This window comes from Aethalodelphis obliquidens, unplaced genomic scaffold (assembly GCF_003676395.1).
Source record: "Aethalodelphis obliquidens isolate GAN/ISIS:26980383/991018 unplaced genomic scaffold, ASM367639v1 scaffold4, whole genome shotgun sequence".
In the NCBI taxonomy this organism is placed as follows: Eukaryota; Metazoa; Chordata; class Mammalia; order Artiodactyla; family Delphinidae; genus Aethalodelphis; species Aethalodelphis obliquidens.
The window spans coordinates 77,644,110-77,661,813 of record NW_020837948.1 but is presented as its reverse complement, the minus strand read 5'-3'; positions in this window follow the sequence as shown (position 1 = coordinate 77,661,813).

The following is a 17,704-nucleotide window of genomic DNA, read 5'->3' as shown; positions in this document are numbered from 1 at the left end:
GTCAACAATCAAGGTTGGAATAGGCAAGAATAAAGGCTGATGCTCGAAGTCAACCAAAAGATAAGCTCAGAATCATTTTGGGTTAGGAATTGTACCCCCTGATTTGTTTGTTCATTTGTTTTTTTTATTGAGGGACAACACTTATCACAAATGAATCACTTTAGTTAATGGGATGCTAATCTCATAATGTTCTAGTAAACCCCCAGATCATGTAAGAATGACTGAATGAGAAACTGGAACTTCCTAGAAATTTTGTGGGTTAGAATGTAGAAGTCCCTGTTTGATTCAGTTGTAAGAAGAAGGATAATTAGTAGCCAACTTCATTCATGATAAAAAAGAATCCTATTTTATTCTTTCTGTCTTTATTTGCAAAAGAATCAGTTCTAGTGAGTTTAGGAAGCATTAAACCCAGTTTCAGATATGTTTCTTGCTCTGAGAATTCAAATTCACCAATATCTGCTTTGGCTGGATTATGAAATGATAAAACCAACAAGATGAATTGTACAATTTCCCCATTCCCCCCATCTTGGAGGAACCCAACTCCATCCTGGACCAGGAAGAGGAGGAGGAAGCAGTAGGGAAGGAGGAGAGGTAGGAGCATCTTGGCTGTGGAGGACTTCCGGGTGGCAAAAAATACAAATGGTTCTGTGAATTGCAGCAGACAACAGGTATTTAACAGAGACAGAAAATAAGCATTATAGAGTTCTTTCCTATTAGAAATATTAAAAGCAGCTCTTCAAAACAAAAAAAAAAGGGGGGGGGGGAAGAAAACTTAAGAACTTAAGAGAATGAGAAGACAGAAAGTAGGAAAATCGGGACTTCTCTGGTGGCGCAGTGGTTAAGAATCCACCTGCCAATGCAGGAGACACGGGTTTGATCCCTGGTCTGGGAAGATCCCACATGCCAAGGAGCAACTAAGCCCATGTGCCACAACTACTGAGCCTGTGCTCTGCAGCCCACGAGACACAACTACTGAAGCCCACGTGTCACAACTACTTAAGGCTGTGCACCTACAGCCCGTGCTCCACAAGAGCAGCCACCAAGAGAAGCCACCGCAATGAGAATCCTGCGCACTACAATGAAGAGTAGTCCCTGCTTGTGGCAACTAGAGAAAAACCCGCGCACAGCAACGAAGACCCAAAGCGGCCAAAAAAATAAAAAATAAATGAATAAAATTAAGAAAAAAACAAAAGAAAGTAGGAAAATAATGAGGAAAACATTAAGGTTAGGAGTTTGAGCAAGAATTTATAATGAGGTTTCCGCAGAGCTGGAACTCCTGGCTTGGGGTCTCTTCCCTCTGCCGTCACGGAACTGCCCCGGAGCCTGAGGGGAGGCGGCCTCACTGAGGCTGCCAGCTCTGGAGGGGCCCCGGAGGCCGAAGCCGCGACAGTCCCAGGGACGGCGGGCCGTTTGTTTCAACAAGTAACTTAAAGACAAAATGGAAAAACAAGGAGGTTTGTGCCTTAGATCATGTTGATGTGAAACCAGGGATGGCCACCTTGTTCCAGGTTTGTGAATTGCAGTGCCACTGAGCTCCATTTTTCAACTTACTTTTTTGTGAGCTACCAGCAAAACCGCAGGATTGCCCGGAGAGGAAGATGGCGGAAGAGTAAGACGCGGAGATCACCTTCCTCCCCACAGATACACCAGAAATACATCTACACGTGGAACAATTCCTACAGAACACCTATTGAATGCTGGCAGAAGACGTCAGACCTCCCAAAAGGCAAGAAACTCCCCACATACCTGGGAGAGGGGATTAAAAGCGCTGCTTAAAGGAGCTCCAGAGACGGGTGCGAGCCGCGGCTAAAAGCGCGGACCACAGAGACGTGCATGAGACGCTAAAGCTGCTGCTGCCGCCACCAAGAAGCCTGTGTGCGAGCACAGGTCACTCTCCACACCCCCCTTCCGGGGAGCCTGTGCAGCCCGCCGCTGCCAGGGTCCCAGGATCCAGGGACAACTTCCCCGGGAGAACACACAGCATGCTTCAGGCTGGTGCAATGTCACGCTGGCCTCTGCCACCGCAGGCCCGGCCCGCCCCTCACTCCGTGCCCCGCCCCCCGCCCCCCACCCCCCACCCCCACCCCGGCCTGAGTGAGCCAGAGTCCCTGAAGCAGCTGCTCCTTTAACCCCGTCCTGTCTGAGCAAAAAACAGACGCCCTCAGGAGACCTACACGCAGGGGCCAAATCCAAAGCTGAACCCCGGGAGCTGTGCGAACAAAGAAGAGAAAGGGAAATCTCTCCCAGCAGCCTCAGAAGCAGCGGATTAAAGCTCCACAATCAACTTGATGTACCCTGCATCCGTGGAATACATGAATAGACAACGAGTCATCCCAAATTGAGGAGGTGGACTTTGAGAGCAAGATTTACGATTTTTTCCCCTTTTCCTCTTTTTGTGAGTGTGTATGTGTATGCTTCTGTGTGAGATTTTGTCTGTATAGCTTTGCTTCCACCATTTGTCCTAGGGTTCTATCCGTCCGTTTTTTTGTTTTTGTTTTTTAATATTTTTCTTAATAATTATTTTCTATTTTAATAACTTTATTATATTTTATCTTACTTTATTTTATTTTACCTTATCTTCTATCTTTCTTTCTTTTTTTCCTTCCTTCCCTCCTTCCTCCCTCCCTCCTTTCTTTCTTTCTTTCTTACTTTCTTGCTTTCTACTTCTACTAATTCTTTCTTTCTAATTTTTCTCCCTTTTATTCTGAGCCGTGTGGATGAAAGGCTCTTGGTGCTGCAGCCAGGAGTCAGTGCTGTGACTCTGAGGTGGGAGAGCCAACTTCAGGACACTGGTCCACAACAGACCTCCCAGCTCCACATAATATCAAACGGCAAAAATCTCCCAGAGATCTCCATCTCAACACCAGCACCCAGCTTCACTCAACGACCAGCAAGCTACAGTGCGGACACCCTATGCCAAACAACTAGCAGACAGAAACACAAGCCCACCCATTAACAGAGAGGCTGCCTAAAATATTAAAAAGACCACAGGCACCCCCAAAACACACCACCAGATGTGGACCTGCCCACCAGAAAGACAAGATCCAGCCTCATCCACCAGAACACAGGCATTACTCCCCTCCACCAGGAAGCCTACACAACCCACTGAACCAACCTTAGCCACTGGTGAGAGACACCTAAAACAATGGGAACTACGAACCTGCAGCCTGTAAAATGGAGACCACAAACACAGTAAGATAAGCAAAATGAGAAGACAGAAAAACACACAGAGATGAAGGAGCAAGATAAAAACCCACCACACCTAACAAATGAAGAGGAAATAGGCAGTCTACCTGAAAATGAATTCAGAATAATTATAGTAAAGCTGATCCAAAATCTTGGAAATAGAATAGACAAAATGCAAGAAACATTTAACAAGGACCTAGAAGAACTAAAGATGAAACAGACAAAGATGAACAACACAATAAATGAAATTAAAAATACTCTAGATGGGATCAATAGCAGAATAACTGAGGCAGAAGAATGGATAAGTGACCTGGAAGATAAAATAGTGGAAATAACTACTGCAGAGCAGAATAAAGAAAAAAGAATGAAAAGAACTGAGGACAGTCTCAGAGACCACTGGGACAACATTAAACGCACCAACATTCGAATTATAGGGGTTCCAGAAGAAGAAGGGAAAAAGAAAGGGACTGAGAAAATATTTGAAGAGATTATAGTTGAAAACTTCCCTAATATGGGAAGGGAAAAAGTTAATCAAGTCCAGGAAGCACAGAGTCCCATACAGGCTAAATCCAAGGAGAAACACGCCAAGACACATATTAATCAAACTATCAAAAGTTAAATACAAAGAAAACATATTAAAAGCAGCAAGGGTAAAACAACAAATAACACACAAGGGAGTCCCCATAAGGTTAACAGCTGATCTTTCAGCAGAAACTCTGCAAGCCAGAAGGGACTGGCAGGACATATTTAAAGTGATGAAGGGGAAAAACCTGCAACCAAGATTACTCTACCCAGCAAGGATCTCATTCAGATTTGATGGAGAAATTAAAACCTTTACAGACAAGCAAAAGCTGAGAGAGTTCAGCACCACCAAACCAGCTTTATAAGGAATGCTAAAGGAACTTCTCTAGGCAAGAAACACAAGACAAGGAGAAGACCTACAATAATGAACCCAAAACAATTAAGAAAATGGGATTAGGAACATACATATTGATAATTACCTGAAATGTAAAGGGACTAAATGCTCCCACCAAAAGACATAGATTGGCTGAATGGATACAAAAACAAGACCCATATATATGCTGTCTACAAGAGACCCACTTCAGACCTAGAGACACACACAGACTGAAAATAAGGGGATGGAAAAAGATATTCCATGCAAATGGAAACCAAAAAAAACCTGGAGTAGCAATTCTCATATCAGACAAATTAGACTTTAAAATAAAGACTATTAGAAGAGACAAAGAAGGACACTACATAATGATCAAGGGATCGATCCAAGAAGAAGATATAACAATTGTAAATATTCATGCACCCAACATAGGAGCACCTCAATACATAAGGCAAATACTAACAGCCATAAAAGGGGAAATCGACAGTAACACTTTCATAGTAGGGGACTTTAACACCCCACTTTCACCAATGGACAGATCATCCAAGATGAAAATAAATAAGGAAACACAAGCTTTAAATGATACATTAAACAAGATGGACTAAATTGATATTTATAGGACATTCCATCCAAAAACAACAGAATACACATTTTTCTCAACTGCCCATGGAACATTCTCCAGGATAGATCATATTTTGGGTCACAAATCAAGCCTTGGTAAATTTAAGAAAATTGAAATTTTATCAAGTATCTTTTCCGACCACAACGCTATGAGACTAGATATCAATTACAGGAAAAGATCTGTAAAAAAAATACAAACACATGGAGGCTAAAAAAGACACTACTTAATAACAAAGTGATCACTGCAGAAATCAAAGAGGAAATAAAAAAAATACCTAGAAACCAATGACAATGGAGACGCGACGACCCAAAACCTACGGGATGCAGCAGAAGCAGTTCTAAGAGGGAAGTTTATAGCAATACAATCCTACCTTAAGAAACAGGAAATGTCTCAAATAAACAACCTAACCTTGCACCTAAAGAAATTAGAGAAAGAAGAACAAAAAGACCCCAAAGGTAGCAGAAGGAAAGAAATCATAAAAATCAGATCAGAAATAAATGAAAAAGAAATGAATGAAACGATAGCAAAGATCAATAAAACTAAAAGCTGGTTCTTTGAGAAGATAAACAAAATTGATAAACCATTAGCCAGACTCATCAAGAAAAAAGGAAGAAAACTCAAATCAATAGAATTAGAAATGAAAAAGGAGAAGTAACAACTGACGCTGCAGAAATACAAAAGATCATGAGCGATTACTACAAGCAGCTCTATGCCAGTAAAATGGACAACCTGGAAGAAATGGACAAATTCTTAGAAATGCACAACCTGCCAAGACTGAATCAGGAAGAAATAGAAAATACGAACAGACCAATCACAAGCACTGAAATTGAGACTGTGATTAAAAATCTTCCAACAAACAAAAGCCCAGGACCAGACGGCTTCACAGGCGAATTCTATCAAACATTTAGAGAAGAGCTAACACCTATCCTTCTCAAACTCTTCCAAAATATAGCAGAGGGAGGAACACTCCCAAACTCATTCTACGAGGCCACCATCACCCTTATACCAAAACCAGACAAGGATGTCACAAAGAAAGAAAACTACAGGCCAATATCACTGATGAACATGATGCAAAAATCCTCAACAAAATACTAGCAAACAGAATCCAACAGCACATTAAAAGGATCATACACCATGATCAAGTGGGGTTTATTCCAGGAATGCAAGGACTCTTCAATATATGCAAAATAATTAATGTGACAGACCATATTAGCAAATTGAAGGAGAAAAACCATATGATAAACTCAGTAGATGCAGAGAAAGCTTTTGACAAAATTCAACACCAATTTATGATAAAAACCCTATAGAAAGTAGGCATAGAGGGAACGTTCCTCAACATAATAAAGGCCATATATGACAAACCCACAGCCAACATCGTCCTCAATGGTGAAAAACTGAAAGCATTTCCACTAAGATCAGGAACAAGACAAGGTTGCCCACTCTCACCATTGTTATTCAACATAGTTTTGGAAGTTTTAGCCACAGCAATCAGAGAAGAAAAGGAAATAAAAGGAATCCAAATCGGAAAAGGAGAAGTAAAGCTGTCACTGTTTGCAGATGACATGATACTATACATAGAGAATCCTAAAGATGCTACCAGAAAACTACTAGAACTAATCAATGAATTTGGTAAAGTTACAGGATACAAAATTAATGCACAGAAATCTCTGGCATTCCTATACACTAATGATGAAAAATCTGAAAGTGAAATCAAGAAAACACTCCCATTTACCATTGCAACAAAAAGAATAAAATATCTAGGAATAAACCTACCTAAGGAGACAAAAGACCCCTATGCAGAAATTTATAAGACACTGATGAAAGAAATTAAAGATGATACAAGTAGATGGAGAGATATACCATGTTGTTGGATTGGAAGAATCAACATTGTGAAAATGACTCTACTACCCAAAACAATCTACAGATTCAATGCAATCCCTATCAAAGTACCACTGGCATTTTTTACAGAACTAGAACAAAAAATGTCTCAATTTGTATGGAAACACAAAAGACCCCGAATAGCCAAAGCAATCTTGAGAACGAAAAACTGAGCTGTAGGAATCAGGCTCCCTGACTTCAGACTATACTACAAAGCTATAGTAATCAAGACAGTATGGTACTGGCACAAAAATAGAAAGATAGATCAATGGAACAGCATAGAAAGCCCAGAGATAAACCCACGCACATATGGTCACCTTATCTTTGATAAAGGAGGCAGGATTGTACAGTGGAGAAAGGATAGCCCCTTCAATAAGTGGTGCTGGGAAAACTGGACAGGTACATGTAAAAGTATGAGATTAGATCACTCCCTAAGACCATTTACACAAATAAGTTCAAAATGGATTAAATACCTAAATGTAAGGCCAGAAACTATCAAACTCTTAGAGGAAAACCTAGGCAGAATACTCTATGACATAAATCACAGCAAGATCCTTTTTGACCCACCTCCTAGAGAAATGGAAATAAAAACAAAAATAAACAAATGGGACCTAATGAAACTTAAAAGCTTTTGCAAAGCAAAGGAAACCATAAACAAGACCAAAAGACAACCCTCAGAATGGGAGAAAATATTTGCAAATGAAGCAACTGACAAAGGATTAATCTCCAAAATTTATAAGCAGCTCATGCAGCTCAATAACAAAAAAACAAACAACCCAATCAAAAAATGGGCAGAAGACCTAAATAGACATTTCCCCAAAGAAGATATACCGACTGCCAACAAACACATGAAAGAATGCTCAGCATCATTAATCATTAGAGAAATGCAAATCAAAACTACAATGAGATATCATCTCACACCGATCAGAATGGCCATCATCAAAAAATCTACAAACAATAAATGCTGGAGAGGGTGTGGGGAAAAGGGAACACTCTTGCACTGCTGGTGGGAATGTGAATTGGTATAGCCACTATGGAGAACAGTATGGAGGTTCCTTAAAAAACTACTAATAGAACTACCATATGACCCAGCAATCCCACTACTGGGCATTTACCCTGAGAAAACCATAATTCCAAAAGAGTCATGTACGAAAATGTTCATTGCAGCTCTATTTACAACAGCCCAGAGATGGAAACAACCTAAGTGTCCATCATCGGATGAATGGATAAAGAAGATGTGGCACATATATACAATGGAATATTACTCAGCCATAAAAAGAAACGAAATTGAGCTATTTGTAATGAGGTGGATAGACCTAGAGTCTGTCACACAGAATGAAGTAAGTCAGAAAGAGAAAGACAAATACCGTATGCTAACACATATATATGGAATTTAAGAAAAAAAAATGTCATGAAGAACCTAGGGGTAAGACAGGAATAAAGACACAGATCTGTTAGAGAATGGACTTGAGGATATGTGGAGGTGGAAGGGTAAGCTGTGACAAAGCGCGAGAGAGGCATGGACATATATACAATACCAAACGTAAGGTAGATAGCTAGTGGGAAGCAGCCGCATAGCACAGGGAGATCAGGTCGGTGGTTTGTGACCACCTAGAGGGGTGGGATAGGGAGGGTGGGAGGAAGGGAGACGCAAGAGGAAAGAGATATAGGAACATATGTATATGTATAACCGATTCGCTTTGTTATAAAGCAGAAACTAACACACCATTGTAAAGCAATTATACTCTAATAAAGATGTAAAAAAAAAAAAAGAATTTATAATGAGATGGTAAGAAAGAGATAATTTCTTTTAGCAATTGCCAAACGAAAAGAAGAGGATATTTCAATATTATACTGTATGTTGTAAAATTTAAATTGTTTTTCTGGGTAATGAACTAGTAGTTCTTTTGAGTGCAATACTCATCTAACAGAGTCCATATGACAATTTATTTTTATCTAAGTTACAGTAAACCCATTCTATTAAATCTTTCAAGAAATATGCATCCATGTTAATCATTGGGCTACTTGCAGGGGATATGACAGTCAATTCCTGCCCAAATATGGCTTAACATCTAATGACACATTAACAAATTTGCTTTCAACCATCATTTACAGACCATGGTGACATAAATAGTGTAGTTGGCATGACAGATTTTCCACTGTAAATTAATAAATTGCAAACCAGTCTCCATTTCCATGAGATTTTTCTTTATAATGATGTCATTAGGACCTCATCATCTCTGGGCAAGATTAATTGCTAAGTTTGTCACATAAGATACCACATTTATATAGAAGCATAAAACTTTATTCTAGAAGTAGTATTATAATAAAAATACTACGCTTACTAAGGCAGTGATTCCAAATTACTTTAATCCAACTATCTCATTTAATAAAAATATAAACACCGTGAATCTATAAAGTAAATATTATTAGTGTACCCATTTCATACAAAGAGAAATTATACTTCTGAACTTTATTTTCTTGGTGTTAAACAATAATCCATATACTGTTCCTATCACTACTATGGACTACCATATTTTCCTGCACAGAATCAGGTTTTAAATAATGTTGATGGACAGTTAAAATGGGAATTTAAATCATATTGTTGACGGACCTTCAAAATTGTGGTGATTTTCCTATTTCCATAAGCAAGAAAAATCTACTAACAAACCACTCAGATGAATCATCAAGGTATGCTAATAACCACATTGGCTGATAATCTTTAGACTAGCCTTCTCATTTGTGTTTGATAGCAAGTCCATTCTTTTAATTAAAAAAATGCCATATAGCGTATCAAATGCTTGAAATTCAAGGTGCTTTGTTCATAATGGTGATAACTGACATGGTCATACAAGGGAAGGCTTCTGAAAGGAAAGAATATTTAAGCTGAAAGGACTTCTTAGATGATGAGTATCAGGGTACAAGACAAAGTTTTAGGTATTATTTTATTGTCTGGAATGATAGACTTTCCTCCATGTTGATAGTCTTGTTTCCAGCAACACAGAGTCATCACTTTCACTGGGTGAATGTAGGGTCATTATGTTCTGTCTTCATTTACATTTAGACAACACCAACATAGGGAATTGCAGACTGGTCATGAGGGAGACCTCTCAAGTAATTCAGCCTGGTTCAACATCAGTTCTGCTACTAAAAACTACACTATTTGGGACAAATTGCATAACTTCTTTACATTCTAGTTTCCTGGTAATATGCCTATATCATAGTGCCGTTTTTGGATTTAAGTGCTTGATACATAGTAAGTATTCAATAAGTGTTGGCTACATTTACTAGTCGTTTTGGGTCTTCTATTTAAATAGGCATGTGCTTTAAACAGGCAGATTCTGCAGTTTCATCTTTTGCTGTTAAAAAAAAATAACCATACCTGTTTTGTAAGCTTGAGGAGCGGAATAAATAGAATAAGACATATGAGAATACTTTAAAAATGCAAAAACATAAAAATATAAGGAATTTAAAAGTATATGTTACCTTCTTTGGTTCTCTAAATATGTGTTATGTATGAGTCTTGCTTCCTAAACTTCTTTGAGGCATAGGCCAATCTCATGTTCTTCTTAGAGGCTTCTGATATACCTAGCACAGTGGTAGCATATGGAAGACATCCAATAAGCAACCTCTTATAGGTTTTCTTGATTATAGCAGCTAGGTAGTGGTCCTCCTTCCAAATCTGTATGGCATTTCTGTACATGTTTTTATATATTTAATGCAAAACTACTTATGTTTTAATTACTTGTGCACTTGTTTTATTTTACCAGAAACAATGCAAATTTCTTATATGAATTAATATATCTGAACATTTAGAACAACGAAGGGTATACAGTAAGCACTACAGAAGGGTTTGCTGTTATAATCATAAGTACTGTCAACATTGCTATTATAATTAGCTATCTTTTTCCAGGTGGGGACCATGTGTACCACTCAGCATCTAGCCAGGTGACTAACTGTAAAAATGATATCATTAAATTTGAGCTTTCTGAGTCCTAAAAATAAATATATGCTATTTTCTTAAATGGGCTCATTGCTTTCATTCAGGAGTTTTATGGAATTTAGCAGATTCCTGTGGGAACTTGAATACAGTGCACTTAAGGGGACTGAGGCAGAAAAAAGGTTAAGAAATCACCTCACATAGAAAATCCCATAACATTAACTTCATGCATAATCAGATGTGAGCAATGAACAGTATTACAATCAATTTCAATTTATGGAATCAAAATCATGACTGGAGGTCATCTGTCTAATCCTTGAGAATAGCAGCTTTAAAATGAGAGATGTCTGGGTGATAAAATGCCCATTATCTGCTTCTACCCATAGGTAACCTGCTTTTACCCTTCGACCCACAAATCTGCTATGCTGAAATATCTGTGAGAGGGAATGCTTCTGAAAATGACATATTAGTGCCAGTGAATCAGCATATCCAGCAGTGAGATGTCCTTTCTGTATGTCCTGCATTCAGAGACAATGTTCCCAGAAATGGTAATCATTACCATAGTGAAGGACAGGAAGTTTTCTCATCAATAATTTTAAGGTAAGAGATAGAAGTAGAATGAAAAAGGACAATCATGCTTTAAATATTGTAAGTCTCAAGAAACTTTTATGACCATATCCAAATTTCTTTAAAATACCTCAAATTTAAATATACTGTAGGCTCCATCTAGCAGAGTATGCAACTTCTATTTCCCGCCTCCAGAACATGAGAATCACATCTTTTATTATCAAGGAAGTATCTTAATTCTTCCCACAATTACATTTTAATAAGAAGGTTCTTAACAATTACTCTTAGAATTGTATCCATAGCTTCCATAAATGTTCTGATAGTTAGTTTCATTCATAAACACTGATTAAGTCCTAATTTTGCCCTGAGACTTGCACTGATTGTTGTGTAGGATGCACAGGTAAATAAGACAAGATACTTTCTGTCTCAAAGTAGTAAACGATCTAGTAAAAACAAACTCATAATGGGACAAGTGATTTGGTCGTCAACAATCCAAGCATCATAAATACCCAAAAAGTTTTCTTTCTCAGTCCACTGCACATTGGATGGTGGATTAAATCTCTCCACTAATTTATACATGTGCACTTGGCTTTCGACTGTGTTGGGATTATATCCAATTTAATCCCTTAGAGAAAAAAAAAAAAACTCCTATGACAACTTTTCTAAGTATGATACTATATCTAAAATTTTTAAACATGTGAAGCCTAGAAAGAGTCTTAATTTTTCCATTTGTTTTGTAAGCCAATATCTTATTAAATTTGAAATAATACCTGAAGTTTATCAGGCATAAAACTAAATGAAATAAAATGAAACATCTTATAATTCTATTTAATTCTTTTTTTTTCAACTTCTACACTTATTTGTGTACTTTACCACTGGAAAAATCTTAACCACATGATATTTAGGATCTACTCAGCAAAGAATTGTTTATTCAGCAAATAATTTATGAAGCAGCTATCAAGTGCTGAACAAGACCTGTCCTCCTACAGATATAGGGGGAGTATACAAGATAAATCAGTGACCATCTACATATGAGGAGGAATTATAGCTTGAGAGATGACACATCCTGGTTTACTTCACACAGTCAGTTTATGTCAATAGTCCTGGAGTATTTACTAATATCATCCCATTTTATTGTCAAAAGTATACCAGTTTGGAATGTTAATTATATGGTCACAAGAGAGGGGAAAGAATATGTGGACTGGAGTCAGACAGATTTCAGATTAAATCCTGACTGCCTTTTACCTATTCTGTGACATTGGATCTCATTTTCTTCATCTGGTAAACAGGTATATTACCACATAATTACCTAATTGTGAAAATAAAATGAAGGGTTTGCAAAATGCTTTGCCCTCCCACACCTCACCCCAGGTGACTGGCACCATTGTAGACACATAGTAGACACTCAGGACATGTTTGTTAATATTTAGAAAGATACTGCCAGCTACATAATTTGTGGGACCCAATGAAAAATAAAAATGCAGAGTCTCTTGTTCAAAAAACATGAAAAACTACTATTAAAAGCATTAAAATATAAAGCCTTTTTTTTCTTCCACACACACTCCCTCTCAACTTGTCATAATGTAGTTTTCTATTTAATATTATAAGTAAAGACAAATTAAATGTTAAAATCATTAGCATGGATTTTGCCAATCACCTTTATACTTTGCAATGCCAGTTTCAACTGCAAAGAAAATAGCATTTAACTCATACACAGAATCACCAAAATTACACACTTGTATTCCTTAGCTCATGCTTGCACATATATTTCACTCTTTCCAGAACAGTGAGAAAAGTGCACAAAACTAACTAACTGGTTTTATTTCACTTGATACACATATATTCTATCACGAGTAAGGAAGAACTGAAAGGAAAGGAACTATGGGTTGCCCTCTTTTCCTTTCTTTTTACATCATCATTTTCAAACTAAGTGGTTGGCAAATATAGAGAAGTAACACAGGTTAAAAGATATAAGAGGGTTCCTTGGTCATTGGGTTTCTAGAAGGTCATTGCCTTCCTTCTGTATTCAAAGCAAGTCTGGCTCAAGTAACAGAACAGGTGGTTTCCTGTCAGTGCCCTCATGAACTGAATGGAAATGTAGCATGTTTATGTTGTACTCTGAGCCTGACTGAACTCCCACAATCATGGATCCATAGGAATTCTGTGCTCCTGGGCATCAAAAATGCTCTATGCATATGACACAGCAAGAACTGGGGCGGACACATAATGCGAGCCTCTCCTCTGCTTGCTTGCACGTTCCATTGTCTCACTGGATTTCACTTACAAACATAAGTTCAAAGATTATATTATCAAGAATTTCAACACAGTGATGTTAAACCAAGTGACCTTAAAGCCCTCTGAATGACAGGCCCTGTTCAATATCACAGGTCATAAGCCCATGAAGCTGGCCTTATAGAAGTATAGAGCAGCTTTCCTGAGTCTATCACAGCAATAAACAAGACTGTTAAGGAAAGGTAGAGCCTTTGAAGTAACCAAGGTTGCAAAAGGAACACAAAAATGCCAGAAAGTACTCTATAAAACTGACTCTAACCAGAAGTCCTCTGACAACTACCCAATTACATCCTGCACAATTATTGTCACTCTAAGTAAAAACTCTTCTACTCCTACATGTACATTACCACTCTTAGCTTTTTACTTTTCACCAAAAGATGAGTTTTACTGGTTATCTTATGTCTTTCCCTAAATTGACATAGATAGGACAAGTCCTATTATCACAGTGAGAATGAATTCTCATACTTACAAAGGTCAATTGAGAGGTCAAGTTCATTTAGACTTTTGAACAGATAAAAAACAAAACATTTGTTTTCCTGAGATCAATTGCAATGTATTATATATGACAAGCTGTCCAGTGAAACTGTGTCCATACTGCAGTTGTGGAATTTTCCACGTATCTACCTGTATTTGTTGCTGAAATAGCGAGGAAAATAGAGTTTTAATCTACTCACAATCTGATGCAGGTGAGCATGGGAGAACTTGTCTGCATTCTTAAAAAAAAAAAAAAAGAATATCTCAATACTTTTATCTCCTTTACATTAGTATCTTGTAATGGGAAAGTTAAGTAAAACCTAAATATTGCAGTTATACTTGTACTGTGTTTATACATTTTTGGGGTGTCCTTTCTGCCTAGAGTTGCATATATTTCTTAGGAAAATGAGACCAGGGTCAATTGAAAGAGAAAAAAATATTTATTTTATTAATAAAGTAACATTTTTATTATTATTATTGTTATTTTATTTTATTTTTTTTGCGGTACGTGGGCCTCTCACTGTTGTGGCCTCTCCCGTTGCGGAGCACAGGCTCGGGACGCGCAGGCTCCGCGGCATGTGGGATCTTCCCGGAGCGGGGCACGAGCCCGTGATCCCTGCATCGGCAGGCAGACTCTCAACCACTGCGCCACCAGAAAAGCCCACATTTTTACTATTGACATTAATTTACTATAAGGACAAGATGGTTTTATAATTTAATGTCATGAACAAAATTTTATTCTAAGAAAAAATTTCCAAGCATCCCAAAAAATCTTGAGAAAATCTGGAAATCAGAAAATTTTGAAGGACAAATATTATCCTTTAAAATAAAAGTTGTTGACATAAATTAAATATTAAAACTATCAAGCCATTCAAAATGAAAAAGAACATAATTTGGGGCATATGTTGTTTGCATGTATGTGTTTGTGGGTTTGTATTATAAATATAAAATAATAAATCTAGGTGCAGCTCTCTATGCTTCAATTCTTCCAGCTACAACTTTACCCCATTTGAAATAAATTGCACCTTAAATTTGAAGGCAATTTTCAGTAGTTTGGTGTGCAGTACAGATTTCATCTTTGATATTTAGTAAGTCTGAGATCTTTCTAACTTGTGAAGTCTGCATGTCTGCAAACTAGGATGTCTGTGTTTGTGTTTATTACCTTTTTCATGCATGCCTTGAAATGACTAAATTACAGGTATTTTACATGTGTTTTGTGGTACAAGACAGATACAGTCCACTGGTATAATTTATCTTGAAACACCCTGTTTTACAAAATTACAGAAAAGCACTGCAATTTGCTCAATTTTTTATTTCTAAGACTATGGTAAAATCTTCAAAGCCCAGAAGATGTCTTCCAGATAAGAACTTAGCCATGCAATAAACAATTTTCATCAAAGCTCTGGGTTTGGGGAAATAGAGTACAATTGTGGATTTAAAATCTTGATGATGTTTCTTACTTATTAGCTATTTTGTCTTTTGTATTTTGACCTAATTCAGCCACCAAAGGCATCAACTCTTATATAAGATTAGATACACACACACACAACACACACACACACACACCGGTCCAAATCAGATTATCTACAATCAAGGTAATTGTGGAGAACAAAATTGTTCATCTGTGCTGTGCAGCTGCCTTTTGGATTTAGCGTTTGATCCCAAGTGACTGCTGAAGTTACAACTATAAAGTGTCCTTCTCTAATCCAGGGGAACTTTTTTACTTTAAAAATCACTTTTTAAAACTTGTTTTGACTTCTTCATTCTTCCTTGCAGTTTTATACATGAATTTATACATGAATAAAAACTAAAAACTCAGTAGATAACACATAAATCTTACAGCATTTAAAAAAATGCAGGATAATTTGATGCTGAAAATAATTCTTACTAATTTTCTATAAGTATTCAAAATATTTTGTGCCTTCAATTCAGTTGTAAATGTTCTGGCTTCTTAACACTCAGTTAAGAATCTTTGTATACTAGGAAAATATTTTGAATATATGTGTAATTAAATCATATTATGAAAATTTGACTTAGAATTGGACACTTCATTGAAGACACAGAAATAATATTACCAGTTTTAAAATGTGACTCTGAATTTTATATCTTTTAGTGTGGCTGAATGTGTAAAAATTTATACCCATTTTTTCTTATCTTGAGTCTACCTATTTGATATTCTGGATAATCTATCAGAATATCTATCATGTATTGATGGCATTCAATTGGCTAAAGTTAAATTCTGTATCTTAATCCATTTCTTCAAATGTTTTTCGATGTAAAATGTTGCCATTACTAAAGACATTTTCAATTTTTCTTCTTTAGAACTATTTGAGAGACAGCTCAACCTGGAGATACTAAGAAGAGACAATTTATGGGAGTTTTCTGCCTTACTTGGATATTTTCCCCCAGTGGAAAAAGTACCTTTTGACATTACTGGTGAAGGCCTTTATTAACAAATAATCCTTTAAAAATTAACATATTTTCTAAATTCATAGTTTTTGCCTTGATTTTATATATGTTTATCACATATAACAATTCCTTTATCATTTATAAATCTTCAAATTAATAAGTAAAAAAAGCATACATTTATATTTTTAAAAATTTTAGTCAATGTTTATTTCATGAGTATAAAACTATCTGCTTCCCACATTTTGAATCCTTTTTTTAAAAATTTTTATTGGAGTGGCTTTACAATTTTGTGTTAGTTTCTACTGTACAGCAAAGTGAATCAGCTATATGTATACATATATCTCTTCTTTTTTGGATTTCCTTCCCATTTAGGTCACCACAGAGTACTGAGTAGTGTTCCCTGGGCTATACAGTAGGTTCTCATTTGTTATCTATTTTATACATAGTATCAATAGTGTATATATGTCAATCCCAATCTCCCAATTCATCCCATCCCTTTTTCCCCCTTGGTATCCATATATTTGTTCTCTACGTATGTGTCTCTATTTCTGCTTTGTAAATAAGATCGTCTATACCAATTTTTTCAGATTCTCCATATATGCGCTAATATATGATATTCATTTTTCTCTTTCTCACTTACTTCACTCTGTATAACAGTCTTTAGGTCCATCCACGTCTCTACAAATGACCCAATTTTGTTCCTTTTTATGGATGAGTAATATTCCATTGTATATATGTACCACATCTTATTTATCCATTCCTCTACTGATGGACATTTAGGTTGTTTCCATGTTCTGGTTACTGTAAATAGCGCTGCAATGAATATTGGGGTGCAAGTATCTTTTTGAATTATGGTTTTCTCTGGGTATATGCCCAGCAGTGGGATTGCTCTAACATATGGTATTTCTATTTTTAGTTTTTTAAGGAACCTCCATACTGTTCTCCATAGTGGCTGTATCAATTTACATTCCCACCAACAGTGCAAAAGGGTTCCCGGAATGAGCTCCACCACTTGTGTCCTCTGCTTTGCCTGGCCTTAGACTTGTATTGAGCCACAGTGGACAGGGTGTGTATGGGGTTGTTTTCAGCTGCAATAAACACTCCTTCTTCCCTCAGTAGTGCCCACGCTAACTTTTTACTTGCTTGTCTTCCAAATACTGTCTTTGCCTTTGTGTGGACAGTTAGTTGTCCTCCCCATGAAAAAACCAAGCAGTAGCAGTAATAGTGTAATAGTATCAGTCGTAATAGCAATAGTATTGTAGTAGCAAAACTACAGGGTGTATTTTCTCAGTAAAATTATTATTGCTAATTTAAAGAATCAGAGCCCCTAAAATGCTAATACAATCCAAACTACAGATACAGAATTCTAGATTTAGAGAAACCTATCATTACAAAGCATTCATAATTACAATTGTAATGACTAACATTTATTCTGAGCCTACTG